A 17,760-nucleotide genomic window follows, 5' to 3' on the forward strand; every position below is an offset into this window, starting at 1 on the left:
AACACCATGATTACTTCGTTTTAAATAAGCATAATAATAACTTAGCTACGAGACATTAATGTAAAAAGGTTGAACATAACTTACAATGATTAAAAATAGCGTAGCGTTACACGGACAGAATTTCGACTTACACCCTTACAACATTCGCTAAAATACCCTTATTATTAGAATTATAATTAAAATTAAAATTAAAATTAAAATATAAATATAAATATTTACGATATATTGAGAGAGAGAGATATATGATATATTTTTACGATCAGAATGCGCGAGCTTTATAGGGAGTTTCTGAAATTGGGGTTCCGCGACTCGCCGCCATTTTGGCCTTCAAACTCCGCGAGTCGCGGAGTTTACTTTTACAGCTCACACGAGCTTGGCTCTTTGTTTACCGACGGTTTTAAATATAAATATAATATATTAAATAATTATAAGAATTATTTAAATATTATATTATATTTATGTGCATAGTTGACTTGTAATTTTTAGTCCGTTGCGTCGAGCGTTGAGAGTTAACTCTGGTCCCGGTTCCGGATTTTTGAACGTCCTTGCGTACAATTTAATATCTTGTACTTTGCATTTTGAATCTTGTACTCTTGTAATTTCGAGACGTTTCTTATCAATAATTGGAACCTCTTTGATTGTCTTTTGTACTTTTGAGCTTTTTGGTCGTTTGCGTCTTCAATTCGTCGAATCTGTCTTTTGTCTTCACCTTTTATTATTTAAACGAATATCACTTGTAAATAGAACAATTGCAACTAAAAGCTTGTCTTTCTTGAGGAATAATGCTATGAAATATATGTTCGTTTTTAGCATTATCACATACCTCCTAACCATTTAGCTGTTCATGTTTTTCTGATACGTTTGGATCGTGATTGTATTTAACCATTACTACTGTAGTCCACTAAAAGCCCAAGGAACAAATGAATAAGTGTACGGCCCAATATGGTTCACGGCCCAAGTGATTTGCAAAGCCCAACCGTTTTAAAGAGTTATTCCAGCAGCTCGTTAATTGATCTGTGGATTATATGGGGTAATACTTCGGTAAAAAAAATAAAAAATAAAAAGCCTCCATTATGCTGTACAGCTCATCGTTCTTCATTGAAATCATCAACATCATTATCGTTTATTTTTATCAACGTATCATCATACACCCTCATCCATTCATACGTTTACTATTCATCATCATTATTATCATATCGAACAGAAACAGAAATAACAGCGATTATTATTGTTTATGGTGGTGTTTCGTGGAGTTCCAACAGTAACCAGAAATCAGAAAAAGGTATACGTGTAACAGCAGTAACATAAGAATGAAAAGAAGAAGAAAGGGAGAAAAGGATTTATATATATGTAAACCGAAAGTGGTGGCGGTTTAACCAGTGGTCGACGGTGGTAGTGATGCAGGATTGGGTGGTGTTAGAAGAATCACGATGGTGGTTATGGATTAATGAAGGTTGTGTTCAACGATGGCGATAGGTTTCATGATTTAGAAGTGGTGGTGGGTGTGATGTGGGCTTCGAAACAAAAACAAGAAACGAATTAGAATCAGAAAAAGTAACGTGTTTAATCTATGGCAGTGCTAACTTGTCTACGGTGGTGAAGGTGTTCATCGGTTTGAAGTGGTGATGGAGGGTGGGGTTCCAAGGTGGTTTCGATGGTGGTTAGGAGAGAAAGAAGAGAGAGATGGATGATGGTGGTTTGTTGTAGCTTACGGTGGTGGTGGATTGTTGGTTGGTTTGAACATGGTGATGGCGGTTTACGGTTGTGATGGAGTGGGTTTAACCGAATAGAAACTTGGATTAATCAAAATAGGTTTGGTTAACGATCGAAACAGTAGTAGAAGTAAAACACGATGGTGGTTCACGATGGTTTCAAGTGGTGGTTGTTTAGGATTGCAAACAGAAACACGTAACAGAAGGTTTGTTTATGGATTTGGCGATGATGGTTGTCGAAAACCGAAGCAAGAGAGGGAGAGATTGAGATGGTTGTTTTCGGTTGAGAGTAATGGTGGCTTGAGCTAATGATGGTGGTGATATATGTGGGCTTTGTGTATAGAGTCTGTGCCATTGATGCATTTGTGAATGTAAATAATATTACGCAGTACCGGTTTATGATTCACACAAATTTTGAAACGTGATTACAGCTCATGTACTATAATAATAAATATAATAATACTATATTATAATATTTTCAACAATCATAAATGGGTGTAAATGAAAAGGAAACAGTTAGCCGCCTAATAATTAGATGATTGTGCCGATAGTTTTCACGAACTGTGTTATATCGTGACCATTGCTAAACAGTTAGAATATAAAAGTGTTCCTAAAAATTCTAAATTTTTAGATTAAATATATTTAATTATTTCACTCATTAACTGTTTGAAACCTGATCAAAAAGGTTTGAAAATTATTTATTTTCTGTTCCGATTTATATGTACGGAGTACTAATATTTATACTTAAAAAGGCAAAAATACTTTTAACCAATCTAGAATCTTCGTAATCGATTTACAGTTCAACTTTTATTTTTATCCTTCATAAACTTATATTAAATCTATATGAACACTAACGAAATGTCAACCGAGTATTACTGACGTTTACTAATTAAACTCGAAATCATTCATTTTCCATTTACACTCTCTCTATATATAATAAGTTTTAAATAACAAGTTTTATCACATAAATATATATTATATATTTTTAAACAAATAAATTTAATATTATTTTATATATTTCCAAGTAGTATTTATATACATATTTATATACACTCATATATATGTATCTATTTACAAATAGTTGTTCGTGAATCGTCGAGAACAGTCGAAGGTCAATTGAATATATGAAACAGTTCAAGATTTTTGAGACTCAACCTAACAGACTTTTCTTATCGTGTTGAAAATACAATATCGTATCGAGAGTTTGGTTCAAAATTAGTCAAAATTTTCCGGGTCATGACAGTACCTACCCGTTAAAGAAATTTCGTCCCGAAATTTGATCGAGGTCGTCATGGCTAACAATAAGAATGTTTTCATGACAAATAAGAGTTGACAAAATAGGGTTTTATCAACATTGAGTAATACTGATAAAATAATTGAGTTACTCGAAGCGTATGAGTGAAGCTATCACAAAAGAGTGAAATGAAGTAAATAGAGGTTCGTTTTAACTTTTGACATAGTCACTGTTGAATTCCGGAATTCAAGGGATTTAAGGAAATCTTCTAACCAGAAAGAAAATGAAATCGCACGATTTATTAGCAAACTTTTCGAAATTATAGAAGAACAGAAATATCAAGGAAATATTTTCTGGATATGTTTAGAGGTTAAATAGAATGAAAGAGTTGTGTAACATGGCACATGATGATGGTACTGAGAATCATCACGTTTCATTAGAAACTCAGCATGACTTACTGTAATATAATCACGTTGGCCAGACGTCATTATATTATACTAACTCATGCTTCAATTCCCAACACTTCTCTAGGAAATCATTCATAATTTAAACTCGAAGGTTTCAGAAATTTAGAAACTAAAACAGTTTCCTTTATGATATAACACAGATAGTACTAGGAGATAATTGATTTCAGACGAGAATAATTATGAAGGTATCTTCAGAATTATCGAAGATGTTTATAACGGAAGATACGATGATATCTTAGGATTTCTAAAGTACCTGAAATTAAAGGGTGATGCAGAAACTTTTCTGCAAAGAATTGAAATAAGTAGGAAGCAAGATATTAGCTGTAGATTTCGTCAGGTACTTAATCGTCTGGATTTGTTAAGTACATGTTTACTCCTTGTGATTTATCCACCGTCTCCTTCATGGTTTGCTCAATTCATTATCCACTACCAATTTTCTATTGAGTGTTTCCAACATTCCATTCTTTATCATCAAACCTTTGGCCATTAAGACCATCTATAACTTTTGCTGCTTCATCAGCATTTTCAGAACTCAGAGATATGATTCATAAGCTAGAGTGCTTTTCAGGAATTCAGAGATTCCGAATTGAAATTCATCGGTCCAGAAGATATACGTTATATATAGATATATAACTGTTGACGTAGGAACGCTGCGAAATTCGAGAATTAATGATTTATGCTTCCCGGTATTTGGTATGGCAACTATCGCTACAAGACGTCGATGAGTACATGATAAGACTTCAATAGATAAATATTGTGATTTGTCGGAGAGATTTAAGCCATGGAGCAACGAGGTTGTTGATACGTCTGTTGGTAATATTGTAGAATATAACAAGTTTCCTGGTAACAATAACAATAGAAAACGTATATATCAAAGTTATAATAAGGTTGATTTGAACGAAAAGTCGAAGTTGACTTGCTGGAGCTGTGACAAAACTGACTATCGTGAAAAAGAATCGCAATGTTATTTTCTGTAACAACAATGCCAAAGGAGTTAGCACCGATACGTGTTAAACCTTTACTCAGGTTCCAAGAGTTTTCCAGGTGCATAACTATATGCATAAATCTTTTCTTCCGTAGATGAGGTGCGGTTGGTTCATCCTTTCGATTGAGGTGTTTTCAAGAATCATGAAAAGTTTGAACGCAGATTGTAATTGTCGAGATGCAAATGAGATTTGAGATGAAATCAAGTGGCAAACTTGAAGAATTGTTTAGTTTCATATGTTATAATCAATATTTTAAATTCATTTTTAATTGTCCAATGTTGATAGTCCAATAATCGGTTTATATATATATATATAATTTTAGAATTATCTCACGACGTATTGTATATGTATTGTCTTTACATCAACCCAGAGACGTATTGTAGACGTATTGTACTAGAATTAACTAAGACGTATTGTGTACGTATTGTCTTAGGATTTATCAAAACGTATTGTATACATATTGTGTTAGGATGTACCAAATATTCGAATTAATAAATACGTATCATGACCCATTGTACAACTTATTGTCTCAGAATTAATCCGACGTATTGTGTACATGTGTCCCGATTTATCCGACGATATGTATAGTGCGTAAAATAAATAACAGAAATTAAATGACGATAAATAAAATTACGATAAATAAATTGTGAATAATAAAATGTAATCAGTTAGCTATGAACAGTTAGCGTGGATTCTTAACAAAATTTCAATTATTTAATTCGTTTGTTTCTAACAAATTTTATTTTGTCCAATGTTTTCTTCATTATGCCACTTTTTGGATTCTGATATATCAAAATCCAAATATGAAATTGAATGAAAATGATTATTCTGCGGTGATTGGATTCGTATCTTTGTGGATGTAAGTAGGATAGTAAATGACTGTTGAATCGGATTTGAAGAATGTATAGTGTAACTTATTAATGTGAAACCCAAATATTCCACGGGTATTACCTACCCGTTAAAATATTCTCATCATTAACAGTTTATACAAAAGAATTTTTAATTACAATCTTTATGAAAATATACATACATATATATTTTCTTCAGATGTAATCATGGATTTAATGAGTTAATATGATATTAAACTCATTTGATTTACCGTTAGAACTAGAACACATAATCTCTAAAACATTAGAGATTACATAATCGCCATGTAGAATGAAGATAAATGATGTAGAACGATACGTAGAACGATGATTATACTTGAGGTACAGAATGAGATGTTGAGGCATGGATTGTTGATGGTACTGGTGTTGTTACTGATGGTACTGTTGATGCCGGTGATGCTGCTGAAGCTGGTACATTTTTCACCATCATTTCAAAGGCTACAACTCGGGTGCGAAGCTCGTTGACTTCTTCGATTACTCCGGGATGATTGGCGGTTGGAACAAGCGAATGAATAAGGTTTATAATTTTAGATAGAAGATAATCGTGACGAACTACCCTGGAGATGAGGCTAAAAATGGCGTTTCGGATAGGTTCGCCGGTAAGTGCTTCAGGTTCTTCGCCGAGGGTGCAGGTTGGTGGGTGGAAAGGATCGCCTTCTTCTTGTCTCCATTGGTTAAGTCGACTACGAACCCATCCGATGAATTGGGGATGGCTGATTCGTTGACTCATTCTGGTGACGCTGCTTCTAGGGCTAGAGTGGGACTCCATATCGGAATCCGAGGGACTTGAACTAGTTGTGAGTTCCATTGCGTACGATTGAATAAAGGATTTTTCGATATGAAATGATTTTCGGATATCGGATGATATTCTAATTATATAGAATACCTATACATAGTACAAAAGCTCTCGTAGATTACGAAGGGATTTAAGGAAACGTGTCAGATTAAGTCTACAATAACAGATACGCTAAGATATGAATTAGCAGATACGCTAAGATATGAATTTATCTGTACACTATCTATCAAATAAGTGCAAGAAGTCGTGTCTAGACTTAGGAATGATAAGCAGGTAATTTTCCACTAGGAATGATAAACAATACTTATAATATGCAGCTAAGGTCGAAGTCCAGACTCGCTAATGCATCCTAACAACTATCAGTTAGACACACTAATGCAAGACCTGGTTCGCTAGGACCAACGCTCTGATACCAAATGTCAAAACCTGTCCTTATCCACCGGGACGAAGTCATCAACATCTGGTCCCATTGCGAGGTACTGTCCTAAGTATGCCATGTATGACTCCATGTAGTATCTTTAAAATGAGCAAATGCACAGCGGAAGACTTAATTCGTACCTGAGAATAAACATGCTTAAAAGTGTCAACCAAAAGGTTGGTGAGTTCATAGGTTTATCGTAACAACAGTTATCAATAGTTTCAATAGACCACAAGATTTCATAATCATAAACATAATACACTCGCAAGTGTATGTAAAGCATTCTAAGTGGTTGAGCACTTGGTAACCATACTTAACATTTAATCAACGTCGCATATTCCCTTTATTATGAAATCTCCCTACACTGTACCAAGTGTAGTAACGAAACGAAGTACTGTGCAACCGTTGAATACTGGTCGTCCAGTCCGGTTGGGGTTGTCAGGCCCGATAGATCTATCAACAGGATTCGCGTTTACAATACCCATGTAAATATTAGTTACCAAGCTACAGGGAAATATGCCAGTGGTACAACTCAACATAGAATGTATTTTAAGTACTTGTGTCTATTTCGTAAAGCATTCATAAAAGCAGCGCATGTATTCTCAACCCAAAAATATATATTGCAAAAGCAATTAAAAAGGGAGCAAATGAAACTCACCATACTGTATTTCGTAGTAAAAATACATATAACATCATTAAACAAGTGTAGGGTTGGCCTCGGATTCACGAACCTATATCGGATATATATATTAATACATATAATTGTAATCGAACAAATTTATTTATTGTTAATGCTATATTTGTTATCTTAATTATGTATTTCATTAGTAACCTAATTAATTACATTTATTTTGTGTACATTAAAAAAATAATTATAATATAGTTTTATTAAGTATGTTTTTATATGTTTAATTTTTATTGTAAATACAATAATGATAATAATATATTAAAATAATGATACTTATAATAATGATAAAAATAATGATAATAATAATAATAAAAATAAAAATAATATTATTAAATATAATAATAAAATCATGTTTAATGATAATAAAAATAATAATGATAAAAGTAATAATAATCATGATACTTTTAATAATAATAATAATAATGATAAGTTTAATAAAAATGATAATTTTATATATAACGATAATTTTACTAATAATGATAACTTTAATAAAAATGATAGTTTTTAATGATAATTTTAATGATAATTCTAATAATAATTTAAATGATGATTTTGATAAACATGTTATTCTTAGTAATAATGATAATCTTAATAAAAATGATAATTTTATTTAATCACGACTTAACTGTATTTATATTCATCTTTACTCATAAACGTACTTATAACTATACTTCTCGGTAATAATTACCTTAACAATATTCATGATCACAACCTTAATCGTTTTTAACTTAACATTCGTAATCCTAATTATATTAGTATTAATGATATTATTAATATAATAATTATGATATCTAAATTGGTATAATAATAATAATAATAATAATAATAATAATAATAATAATAATAATAATAATAATAATAATAATAATAATAATAATAATAATAATAATAATAATAATAATAATAATAATAAGAGCAATAAAAGTAATAATATTACTACCTCACATGAAAAAGCTCCAAAAAGAAAATAACTGTCTTTGACAGGGTTCGAACCCACGACTTCATACTAACACAACATACCTCCTAACCATTTAGCTGTTCATGTTTTTCTGATACGTTTGGATCGTGATTGTATTTAACCATTACTACTATAGTCCACTAAAAGCCCAAGGAACAAATCAATAAGTGTACGGCCCAATATGGTTCATGGCCCAATATAATAATACGGCCCAAGAGATTTGCAAAGCCGAACAGTTTTAAAGAGTTATTCCAGCAGCTCGTTAATTGATCTGTGGATTATATGGGGTAATACTTCGGTAAATAAAAAATAAAAAATAAAAAGCCTCCATTGTGCTGTACAGCTCATCGTTCTTCATTGAAATCATCAACATCATTATCGTTTATTTTTATCAACGTATCATCATACACCCTCATCCATTCATACGTTTACTATTCATCATCATTATTATCATATCGAACATAAACAGAAATAACAGCGATTATTATGGTTTGTGGTGGTGTTTCGTGGCGTTCCAACAGTAACCAGAAATCATAAAAAGGTATACGCGTAACAGCAGTAACATAAGAATGAAAAGAAGAAGAAAGGGAGAAAAGGATTTATATATATGTAAACCGAAAGGGGTGGCAATTTAACCAGTGGTCGACGGTGGTAGTGATGGAGGATTGGGTGGTGTTAGAAGATTCACGATGGTGGTTATGGATTAATGAAGGTTGTGTTCAACGATGGTGATGGGTTTCATGATTTAGAAGTGGTGGTGGGTGTGATGTGGGCTTCGAAACAAAAACAAGAAACGAATTAGAATCAGAAAAAGTAACGTGTTTAATCTATGGCGGTGCTAACTTGTCGACGGTGGTGAAGGTGTTCATCGGTTTGAAGTGGTGATGGAGGGTGGGGTTCCAAGGTGGTTTCGATGGTGGTTAGGAGAGAGAGAAGAGAGAGATGGATGATGGTGGTTTGTTGTAGCTTACGGTGGTGGTGGATTGTTGGTTGGTTTGAACATGGTGATGGCGGTTTACGGTTGTGATGGAGTGGGTTTAACCGAATAGAAACTTGGAGTCATCAAAATGGGTTTGGTTAACGATCGAAATAGTAGTAGAAGTAAAACATGATGGTGGTTCACGATGGTTTCAAGTGGTGGTTGTTTAGGATTGCAAACTGAAACGCGTAACAGAAGGTTTGTTTATGGATTTGGCGATGATGGTTGTCGAAAACCGAAGCAAGAGAGGGAGAGATTGAGATGGTTGTTTACGGTTGAGAGTAATGGTGGCTTAAGCTAATGATAGTGGTGATATATGTGGGCTTTGTGTATAGAGTCTGTGCCATTGATGCATTTGTGAATGTATATAAATAATATTACGCAGTACCGGTTTATGATTCACACAAATTTTGAAACGTGATTACAGCTCATGTAATATAATAATAAATATAATAATACTATATTATAATATTTTCAACAATCATAAACGGGTGTAAATGAAAAGGAAACAGATAGCCGCCTAATAATTAGATGATTGTGCCGATAGTTTTCACGAACTGTGTTATATCGTGACCATTGCTAAACAGTTAGAATATAAAAGTGTTCCTAAGAAATTCTAAATTTTTAGATTAAATATATTTAATTATTTCACTCATTAACTGTTTGAAACCTGATCAAAAAGGTTCGAAAATTATTTATTTTCTGTTTCGATTTATATGTACGGAGTACTAATATTTATACTTAAAAAGGCAAAAATACTTTTAACCAATCTAGAATCTTCGTAATTGATTTACAGTTCAAATTTTATTTTTATCCTTCATAAACTTATATTAAATCTATATGAACGCTAACGAAATGTCAACCGAGTATTACTGACGTTTACTAATTAAACTCGAAATCATTTATTTTCCATTTACACTCTCTCTATATATGATCAGTTTTAAATAACAAGTTTTATCACATAAATATATATTATATATTTTTAAACAAATAAATTTAATATTATTTTATATATTTCCAAGTAGTATTTATATACATATTTATATACACTCATATATATATATATATGTATCTATTTACAAATAGTTGTTCGTGAATCGTCGAGAACAGTCGAAGGTCAATTGAATATATGAAACAGTTCAAGATTTTTGAGACTCAACCTAACAAACTTTGCTTATCGTGTTGAAAATACAATATCGTATCGAGAGTTTGGCTCAAAATTAGTCGAAATTTTTCGGGTCATGACACATAGCATTTCATTGTTGGGCCACCAGTTTCTGATTTAAATCTTAGGCCAAAACGCAATTGTGATCAGGATGATTATCATATAATGGAGAAACGGATATATACGATATATATATATAATTCGAAACTGATCTAAATCAAAAAAGTAACAATAGCCGGATGGTTAAGGGGTATAGTGGGTTAGTGAGAGGTTTTGGGTTCGAGTCTTGGTGGCGGCGTTCTTTTTTTTAGAACTTGTTTTGAAGGTAGTCTATCTTTAATTATTATTATTATTATTATTATTAATATTATTATTATTTTTATTATTATTATTATTATTATTATTATTATTATTATTATTATTATTATTATTATTATTATTATTATTATTATTATTATTATTATTATTATTGTTATATTAATTACTATCATTAATACATTATATTATTATTATCATTAATATAAATATTATTATCATGCTATAATTATTATCATCATTAAAATGAGTATTAGGATTATTAGGATTTTCATTACTATTATTAATATTAATATTATTATTAGTATTATCATTAAATTTATCATTCTTATAAAAAATTCATTTTTTTTAATTATTATTATTAATAAAAGTATTTTTATTAAAATTATCATTATAAGTGTTATCATTATTATTAAAAATATCATTTTTAATATTATTATTATTATTATTATTATTATTGTTATTATTATTATTATTATTATTATTATTATTATTATTATTATTATTATTATTATTATTATTATTATTATTACAAAATAATACAGCATGTTATTCATTATCTATATTATTATCATTCTATCAAATAAATACTTATATGAAGTGTATATGCAAAGTATACATAAATATATAACAATTGAAATAATATATATTATTAATATCAATACATAACTTGTTCGATTACGATTATATGTTTTAATATATATACAAATGATATAAGTTCGTGAATCCGAGGCCAACCCTACACTTGTTTAATGATGTTATATGTATTTTTACTACAAAATACAGTATGGTGAGTATATAGTCCCACTTTTAAACTCTAAATATTTCGGGATGAGAATACATGCATTTTATGATTTACGTTATAGACACAAGTGATTAAAAATACATTCTACGTTGAGTTGTACCACTGGCATATTTCCCTGTAGCTTGGTAACTAATATTTACATGGGTATTGTAAACGCGAATCCTGTTGATAGATCTATCGGGCCTGACAACCCCAACCGGACTGGACGACCAGTATTCAATGGTTGCACAGTACTTCATTTCGGTGACTATACTTGGTACAGTGTAGTGAGATTTCATAATAAAGGGAATATGTAACGTTGATTATTGTTAAGTATGGTTACCAAGTGCTCAACCACTTAGAAAGCTTTACATACACTTGCGAGTGTATTATGTTTATGATTATGAAATCTTGTGGTCTATATTTATAGCGCTGCTAGCATTTAAACCTATATCTCACCAACCTTTTGGTTGAAATTTTAAAGCATGTTTATTCTCAGGTTTGAAAGAAATCTTCCGCTATGTATTAGCTCATTTTAAGGATATTACTTGGAGTCGTTCATGACATATTTCAAAAGACGTTGCATATAGAATGTCAGTACCTCGCATTGGGACCAACTGTTGAAGACTTCGTCCAGGTGGATTAGGACGGGGTTTGACAGAATGGTATCAGAGCGGTGGTCTTAGCGAACCAGGTCTTGCATTAGTGTGTCTAACTGATAGTTGTTAAGATGCATTAGTGAGTCTGGACTTCGACCGTGTCTGCATGTTAAAAGTTTTGCTTATCATTTCTAGTCAAAAATCATCTGCTTATCATCTTTAGGAAATTACCTGTTTATCATTCTTAGTCTAGACATGTCTTACTGCCTCTATTGCATAGACAGTGCATAGATAAATTCATATCTTAGCGTATCTGTTATTGTTACCTTTGCTTGACATCTTCCGTAGATTCCTCCGTAATTTATGGGATTTTAGTATTATATATGCATATGTAAATCATGTAATGCAGGATACTAATCTACATCCTATAATCTATTTCTTATCAAAAATCCTTCATCTGACCGTACGAGATGAATCCCTCCACCAGTTCGAGTCCCTTAGATTTCGATAGCTATTTCGATAGCTATTTCGACAGCTATTCCGACATGGATATTCACCTAAGCCCCGAAAGCGGTGTCACCAGAATGAATCAATCAATTAGTCATCTCCGATTCATCTGATGGGTTCATAGTCGATTTAGTCAATGGAGACGCGAAGAAGGTGATCCTTTTCACCAACCGAATTCACCTCTTGGCGATGAACTTGAAGCATTTACTGACGGATCAGTCCGAAATACCATTTTCACCCTCATTTCCCGAATATCTCAACACGATTATATTCTATCTAAAATTCTAAACCTTACTCATCCACTTGTTCCGACCGACAATCATCCAGGAATAATAAAATAAGTCAAAGAATTTCGCGCTCGAGTAATAAATTAGGAGAATATGGTGCAAAATTTACCAGCTTCAGCAATATCACCGGCACCCACAGTACCATCAATAACAGCACCAGTACCATCAACAATCCATGCCTCAACATCTCATTCTGTACCTCGAGCGTAATCATCGTTCTACGTATCGTTCTATCTACTTTATCTTCGTTCTACATGTCGTTCTACATCGATTATCTTCGCTCGACATGGCAATTATGTAATCTCTAATGTTTTAGAGATCATGTAATCTAGTACTAACGATAAATCAAATGAGTTTAATATCTTATTGACTCATTAAATCCATGATTACATCTGAAGAAAATATATATGTATGTATATTTTCATAAAGATTGTAATTAAAAATTCTTTCGTACAAACTGTTAATGATGAAAATATTTTAACGGGTAGGTAATACCCGAGGAATATTTAGATTTCACATTAATAAGTTACACTGTACACTCTTCAGTTCTGATTCAGCAGTCATTAACAATACTGCTCAATTCCGAACATATACGTATCCGTTCACCAAAGAACAACTATTTTCATTCAAATTCAAATTCATATTTGGATTTTGACTTCTCAGAATCCAACAAGTGGCATAAAGAAGAAAATATTGGACAAAATAAAATTGGTTAGAAACAAACAATTTAACTATGAGAAGAATTTTGTTAAGAATCCACGCTAACTGTTCCTAGCTAACTATTCATAGCTAACTAGTTACATTTTATTTATCGCAATTTATATTCTCGCAATTTTATTTATCGTCATTTAATTTTCTGTTATTTATTTTTACGCACTTTAAATATTCTTGGTACATCCTAACACAATAAGTATACAATACGTTTTGATAAATCCTAAGACAATACGTACACAATACGTCTTAGTTAAATCTAAGACAATACGTTTACAATACGTCTCTGGGTTGATGCAAAGACAATACGTATACAATATGTCGTTGGGAAATTCTAAGATTATATGTATATATAAACTAATTATTGGACTATCAACTAAGAACTGTCATTATTGGACAATTAAAATGAATTAAAATATTGATTATAACATATGAAACTAAACATTTCTTCAAGTTTGCCACTTGATTTAATCTTAAACCTCATTTGTATCTTGACGATTACGATCTGCGTTCAAACCTTTCATGATTCTTGAAAATACCTCAATCGAGAGGTTGAACCAACCGCACTTCATCTACGGAAGAAAAGATTTTGCATATAGTTATGCACCTGAAAAACTCTCGGAAACTGAGTAAACGTTTAACCCGTATCTGTGCTAGTTCCTTTGGCGTTGTTATTATCGAAAATAAATTTGCAATTCCTCTTTAAAGTAGTCAATTTTGTCACAGCTCCAGCAAGTTAACTTCGACTTCTCAGTAAGACTAGTCTTATTATATCCTCGATATATATACGTTGTCCTTTCGCCGTCGTTACCGGAGAACCTTTTATATTCCACGACATCATCAGCAGATGTACCAGCAGCTCGTCATCCCTTTGGCGGAATCAACAATCGGTATTTTGAAATCTCGCAGCGTTTTATTTCAGCAGCTATATATATACAACGTCTATCCCTAAGAATTACATATTTCGAATGTGAAGTTTCTGAAAAACACCCTGAACTGCGAACTAGTTCTCGAAATGCTGATGAAGCAGCAAAAACTGTAAACAACTTTAACGATCAAAAGTTTGATGATAAAGAATGGTATGGTGGTAAAGCTGAGAAAAAGAGAAGGTTTGAAACTGGAAAACGGATCGAGCAGACCATGAAGGAAGCTGTGGACAAATCACAAAGATTAAACCCACCTTCAAAGGGTCCAAATGATTCAGTGTCTGCTGAAATCGTTAGCAAACACCTTACTTCTTATTCTAAACCTTTCCAGATGATATTCTTCATCATCATTTTATCTTAAATAGTATAGGATATATTCGTATCTTCCATTATACATATTCTCCATATTTCTGGAGATATTTTCATAACTATTCTTATCTGAGATCATTTATCTCTCCGTAATATCTGCGTTACAACATAAAATAAACTGTGTTAGTTTCTAAATTCTGAAACCTTCGAGTTTAAAATATGAATGTTTTAAAGTAGCGTTGGGAACTGAAGCATGAGTTAGTATAATATAATGACACTTGATCAACGTGATTATATTACAGTAATTCATGCTGAGTTTCTAATAAAGCATGATGATTCACAGTACCGTCATCATGTGCTATGTTACACGACTCTTATATTCTATTTAATCTTTAAATATATCAAGAAAATATTTCTTGATGATTCGGTCTTTTCCAGGGTATTCTGGTAATTTGACAAATCAAGATCATGCCATTACGATTCCCTCCTTAGAACATTAACTATGTTCAATTCAAAATCCATACCTACGAATTCCGGACCATTATTCGCTTGACTCGAAGTCGGGAAGAGGAGACAAAAGTATATAACTCTTGAATATAAAAGAAAATATAAAGCTCGACAATAACACATAAATTACAAACCGTGTGTATCAATACGTATTGCAACGTAAAGACATGGGAGAATTAAAAACATTATAATTCCAAGGAAATAATAGAAGTGAATAGATTCTTCTGGCGGCAGATGAAAGAGAAGAATGAAAGATATGAAAGTTAGAAATATAACAAGAATCAGAACGGGATAGAGCATTTTGAAGAATACTTTAAGGTATGAATTGAGGGATAAAGAATAGAAGATGTGAGATATAGAAATAAGGATGTGAAGGGGGTGGATTTATAGTAATATATCCGACAGAGAAATCGGAATAGATTATTGCATTTAATCAAAGAAGATCCTGATTTCCCTAATCGACAAATAACCAAATCTTATTACGAAGATTTTCTTTAAATCCCATAAATTTCGAAAACCAATCATACATATGTCATCGGTTAAAAATGAATATACATTTATTCATTTCACTCTCTTGCGATAGTTTCACTTATACTCCTCGCGTAATCAAATTATTTTATCTATATTACTCAATGATGATAAAACTCTATTATCATCTCATGTTTGTCATGAAAACATTCTTATTGTTATCCATGACGACCTCTATCAAATTTCGGGGACGAAATTTCTTTAACGGGTAGGTACTGTCACGACCCGGAAAATTTCGACTGATTTTGAACCAAACTCTCGATACGATATTGTATTTTTGACACGATAAGCAAAGTCTGTTAGGTTGAGTCTCAAAAATTGTGAACTGTTTCATATATTCAATTGACCTTCGACTATTCCCGACGATTCACGAACAACTAATTTTAAATAGTTATATATATATATATATATATATATATATATATATATATATATATATATATATATATATATATATATATATATATAATATGTATATGAATATTACTTGTAAATTGATTACGAAGATTCAAGATTTGTTAAAAATATTTTTATCTTTTTAGTTAAATTTTAAGTACTCCGTACATATAAATTGGAACAGAAAATAAATAATTATCGAACCTTTTTTTATCAGGTTTCAAACAGTTAATGAGTGAAATAATTAAATATATTTAATCTAAAAATTTGGGATTTTTAGGGACACTTTTATGCGCTAACTGTTTAGCAATGGGCACGACATAATACCCGTGAGAGTGTCGGCAGATGCAAATCAAATAAAGTAGCTGCCATTCAAAATGAAAACACATTTTCTTTTCTTGATGTAATAAATAATTATTATTATATTTATTATTATATTTAATATTATATTATATCTAATTATATATAAATATATGTTACCTGTACATGATTACCACACACGCAACTTGTTTACTAGATTTCTTTATGGGTACCAGACTCAACATCTCCCATCATATTTGCTTTTCATATTAATTAAGTATATGCATATATATATATATATATATATATATATATATATATATATATATATATATATATATATATATATATATATATATATATATATATATATATATATATATATATATATATATATATATATATATATATATATATATATATATCTTCAACCTCCACTACACAATCACCACCATCATGTATCACCACATCCGTCACCACTTTGACCACCTATACCACCGCCAACACCTTCTATCGCCACTACCTTGAGCCACCATCTACAATCACAAACCACCAAGACCCTCATCATGTAACCACCACCATCTCCGATCGATCACCCACAAGCCACCATCGATAACCACCATCATCTCTCTCTCGTTCTCTCTCTTATTTGTAACCAAGAACCACCATGGTTCCACACCATATTTACTTCTACTTCACGTATTGCTACCCGTCTTTCCTGTGTTTCTAATTCAATTTGATTAAACCCATCAACACAAGAAACCCCATGTTCAACCATGACCATCACCACAACCGTGAGCCATCATCACTTCCGGAAACCACCATGGACCACCTCTACTCTTTGTGTTTCTGTCGAAAACAAACCATCACCACGCCACCCTTCTTCAATCGTGAGCCACAATATATCACCCTCCCACCTACGAAACCTATTTAAAAACCACCATGAAATCACCTGCTATTACAGCGGTTTTTGTTTTACTATTTTTCCATCAAAACAACCTCAAGACCACTATAAACCCATTGAACAACCTGCATTTATTTCCTGTCATTCGCAGCTGATGTACACTTCCTGCTAAGAACAAAGAAGACGATGCTACAGTACGATTTTTTTGTTTTAACTACTGCTGAGTATTCTACGGTTTCTGCTGCTATACGAATCTCTCTTTCGACTTTTTTCATTCGATCTCTTCTACAACCGTTACATGAAATACTCGAATAAGTTTTGGTTGTTACTAGTATTAGTTTATATTTCTGTCCGATTAAAAGAAGGTGATGTACAGCGGTGATGAAAATGATGGGTC

Source organism: Rutidosis leptorrhynchoides, chromosome 2 (assembly GCF_046630445.1).
Source record: "Rutidosis leptorrhynchoides isolate AG116_Rl617_1_P2 chromosome 2, CSIRO_AGI_Rlap_v1, whole genome shotgun sequence".
NCBI classification, from domain to species: Eukaryota; Viridiplantae; Streptophyta; class Magnoliopsida; order Asterales; family Asteraceae; genus Rutidosis; species Rutidosis leptorrhynchoides.